This window comes from Microtus ochrogaster, chromosome 8 (genome assembly GCF_000317375.1).
Source record: "Microtus ochrogaster isolate Prairie Vole_2 chromosome 8, MicOch1.0, whole genome shotgun sequence".
Lineage (NCBI taxonomy): Eukaryota > Metazoa > Chordata > Mammalia > Rodentia > Cricetidae > Microtus > Microtus ochrogaster.
Window position 1 is genome coordinate 84,792,431 of NC_022015.1, and position 4,654 is coordinate 84,797,084.

Sequence of the window (4,654 nt, forward strand, 5' to 3'; positions counted from 1 at the left end):
GCATTCTTGGGGAATTCAAGGATGACCCGTGTCGCTGTCTCTCTGTCTGTGTGTGTCTGTGTATTTTAACCTCCAGTCTCCTTGCCCCAAGCTCGCGAACTGGGTAATAGCGCACTGAGCACAGACATGGGGGCACAGTGCGCGGCACATATATACAAATGTTTGTGCAGAAACATAAAATACAGACAAGGATGAGAAAAGATAGACATGCCTGATCAAGAATATAAGATGGGAAATTCAGAATCCAGGTCTAACACTGCTTAGAACAGGTATGACAGGGGATAGCAAAGCCACACCAAAGGTGTGTGCCGTGCTCTGGAAGACCCAGCTTGAGAGGAGCGTGAGCCCCTGCTGCAGGGGAGTGGGGGCCAAGGGAAGTAACTTCCACTTGGCCACATTTTAATCAGTACCGAGCAAACGTCCTTAGAGTGATCGGTGAAGGGAATTGATTTTTAAATTACTTTTAAGTCATAAAATGTGTCCTGTGATTGTAACAACATTTTGGAGAGTCATCTGGCTGTCTAGCAGGTCCTTTGGTAGAGGCAAAATAATTCTGGAGGAGATTAAATGGAAATCTCTAATAAAAGCCAGTGTCTGTTGCAATGAAACAAGCCACCCGCCTTAGTTATTGCGTTTCATCCTAGAAGAAGGTTGTCATGGCCAAGTGCCCAAAAGGAAAGCCTTCTCTGGGAGCAGAAAACAGAGTATTTTATATGTTTGCTGAATGGCAGGCTAAGGAGACTGAGTTCTCTGCAACCCCAATTACTGGATACCGCTCGCTGCCCGGGGAATCAGCCTCTAGGCAGCACAGGGCTCAAGGGAAACCCACAGTGTCAGCACGTGCTAGACTTTTCTCTCTGAGGGGGCTAGGGGAAAAGACACTCACACACTCTCATGATGGCTTCCTTCTTTATTCTCTCTTCTTCTTCATTGTTTGTGTTCTTTCTTGTGTTCTGTCTACTGTATACTTCTTTTTTCCTACTGCTTATATACCCCAACAAAGTTTTCCAGGCAACATAGGAGTTACAATGTGGTTACAGTCTGTTTCTTCAAGTGAATGATTATAATGAATACAAAGCTAGCAGTAAAAACAGCATGTTTTCCATATCCCTTACATGATTAAACATTTTACATATTACAGGTGGAAAACAAATTATTCCAAGAATCCACATATTTATACTCAATTAACTTGTTATAGATTCATCGTGTGGGCAAGCAAGGTATTCTTGTCTTTTACGGGCAGGCTGCATTTTGCTGTTACAAAGAAAGAGCCAATCACTTTATTACTTATCTTGAAAAGCAATCTTACAAGAAGTCTTAAAGGAATCACAAACCTAAACATTTATATATAAAAAAGAATCACTCAGCTCTACTTTAAATATTTAGGGCACATACCCACTCTCAAAAGATTTTCTCTATCAGGAGACTGAAGAAATGGGTGTAAGGAATTAGTCACCACCTTTGGTCATTAGCTAACTCTAGCAAGGAAAGTCGTCAGCTAGTAACAACTGGGCTGCTTTGCATTTTTGACCTCAGCTATGCGTCCTTGTGAACTCCAGGGCTTTTCATCTCGAAGCTATTATCAAAACATCTGATTCAACCAGGAGTTATTTTAAGGTTTTGTTTCGGTTAATGGTGCACACCAAAGCCTGTGACTGCATCTCTCAGCATTAAGAGAATTAGAGCCAGTCTGGCTCCTGGGGACTCGTTTTCCTTAATCATTAAATTGAGCTACGGTCTATGCAGTGCCTTAGGTGAAACTCACAGGCTCTGGCTGTGTAACTTTCCTTGCATTTAGTTTTATTCATCAAAACTCTGTATAAACTAACATTATCATTATCAATTAGACAGTACAACTTAGGGAAGAATCATCTTCTTGACAATCCACAGATAAAAATACCCAATAGAACAGGATGTTTCCATGAGATAAACACAGTGCATCACAGGCAGTGGGGGTCTCGCCACACCCATTCAGACCGTGACAGATACCAGAGAAAGATGGTAACAACAAACAGGTAAAGGTACAACAGAAGCAAAAGACATTCCAGGGTCTGTGGTCTCGGGGCCTTGTCTGTCTGAGACTGACCTATCAGAGAGTTTCCTCCTGGTGGGCTGACACCTTGAACTTCAGTTGCCACCAGCTGCTCCTCTGGCATGGCCACCGGCAACTGGAATCTCCAAAAAGTGCCAGCTTATGTCTGCACACAGATTTGTGTTTTTCTCCAAAGCTGGAGGTTTGAATTCAGTGCACATTTTCCATATTGTGGCAGTCTGCTTTTCTCAATAATGGAATTCAGTCATCTCTTGGCAAATGACCTAGCCATAAACTCATCAAGTGCCAAGCTACTTCTTGAGATTATTTTACCCAGTGACAATTTGTCGAATTATTAATTTGTCATATTCATCAAACTTGCTCCAGTCCTCAAAATCTGTCTTAAAGCTATTTCAATAATATTCCTTAATTTTCAAATAAGTCAACACATACAATGATCCAAATAAATGAGAAATAACTTCCTTGACCATATTAGGTATCAAATCCTTAAACTCCTGATTCTGACATAGAAAGCTATAAAACAAATGTGGACTCGGTATCAATTTACAGACCGAAAGTGAAGAAGGAAGTCACCCGACTTAGTGACAGTCTGTCTCTAAAGGGCCGCAGCAGCTGCAGCTCAAACTTACCTCAGCCTTAGCCAGAAGCCTGAAAATACTGTTAAGGAGGAATTTAGAAGGATTTTTAAAACTACTAAAAAGGCTCATAACGCTGCGTCTGCGTGGTCCTCCAGCATGCAGGAGCGCGGAGCTAAGGCAGCGAGGCTGCTGGGCTTATGCAGGTGTCAGCATCTCTGTGCGGCCTCGCCTCCGGAACCCAGTGCGTGGGACAGATTCATACCAGTGTGCAGTGCCAGCCTTAGTATGGACCTGTGCCCTTCATTCTTGGTGATAAGGCAAGCAGAAAACTGAATGAGTGCAGCCGAGAGATAACGGTATATGGGAACATAAGCTCTGGGAAAAACAAGCTTGCGAAGGAGATCGCAGAGAGATGAGGCAGGAAACACTTTCCAGAAGCAGGCGCGTAATACTCCAGCAGGACCATAGGTGATGGGGGCCCCTTGACATGGAATTTGCTAGTAGCTATAGCTTAGAACAATTTTATGACGATCCCAAAAGTAACGATGGCAACAGCTTCCGTGAGAGGTCCTGGCTGTATGCCAGCTGCCTCCTACAGGACTCAGATGCCCTGGAACACCTGTTGAGTACAGGACTGGTGTGGGAGGTCCTTCTGTCTATGTGTAGCTTCTATTGGTTAAAGAGTAAAGAACCTGCACTGGCCTGTGATAGGGCAGAGGAGAGCTAGGTGGGAAAACTAAACTGAATGCTGTGAGACAGAAGGCGGAGTCAAGAGATGGGGAACCCTGCCGGTAGGCCACAAGCTTAGTGGTAAAACATAAAATAAAAGAAATGGGTTAATTTAATATGTAAGAGAGTTTGCTAGGAATATGTTATGGTGATTGGACAAACAGAGATTTAATTAATACAGTTTCTGTGTGGTTATTTTGGGAGTCTGGGCAGTCAGGAAGGAACAAGCAGCCTCCCACAACAAATTGACACCCAACACAGGACCAGGTGTGATCTTGGAGCGCTCCATCTACAGTGACTTTGTCTTCCTGAGGCAATGTAGAACCAGGGCTTCATAGGAAAGGATGGTGTGGACCACTACAATGAGGTAAAAGGGCTCACTCAGTCCACATAGGCATCTGCATCCATGTGTCTGTGGCAGAGATACAGGGACGGATCCAGAAAAACAGAGATCCACATGAAACGGAGGTCACCATGCCTGTCTCCAGGACTCCAGGACATCGAGAATGCCTCCGAGAGCACCTTCCTCCCAGACATGAGTGAGCAGTCTGAGGCTTTGGTGTACAGTTCCCAGGAATCTGAAGACTCAACCAAGGTGGTAGAGGAATTGAATCCTTATCTATATCAAAGGGCCGTGGCTTGAGCAGGATGACCATACCCTTCACAGCCTGCGGATGGTGGTGCAGGATAAGACAATGTGTTGAAGTACACGACCATTCCTGTCTACCTCCCAGACATCACGATCGGCACTCACCAAGGTACCCGGATCTACAACAGCTTCAGAGTGCTGCCAGGCCACAGGTACAACCCTGGATATAATGCTGAGGTAGGTGACAAGTGAATCTAGCTGAAGCGAATGGCCCCCTCTGCCCAGTTGTGTCACTGCCATGAAGATGTCTGCTCTGCCCAAGTTGGTGAACTCCAGATCTTTACAAGACAACAGGAGAAAAAGCAACGATCGAGAAATTGCCCTAAGAAACAGGCTAACAAAAACGTCTTTCCCTTGCCTTGTTAGTTGATTGAAAGATTCAACTTCCATTGAAAAGTTTCTGGAACATTCCAGTTTTATTTTTAAATTGTCTGGGGAAAAAACAAAACAAAAAAAGCATATCTGCCCTGAAAGAGCAGCTCCCACCAGAAGCCTTGTATCCCTGGGGCTGTGTCCTTCATTCCTCTCAACCAGAAGAAATGAGCTGGCTCTGTAGCTCCTCCTCCTCCTATGTCTGCGTGTCTCTCTCCTCTCTCTCTCTCTCTCTCTCTCTCTCTCTCTCTCTCTCTCTCTCTCTCTCTCTCT

General features: G+C 44.5%; 1 pseudogene; it reads left to right on the forward strand.

Annotated features, from left to right (window-relative positions):
- Positions 1 to 2,828: 2,828 nt before the first annotated feature.
- On the forward strand, positions 2,829 to 4,375 carry LOC101979289 (annotated as a pseudogene).
- The last annotated feature ends 279 nt before the right edge of the window (positions 4,376 to 4,654 follow it).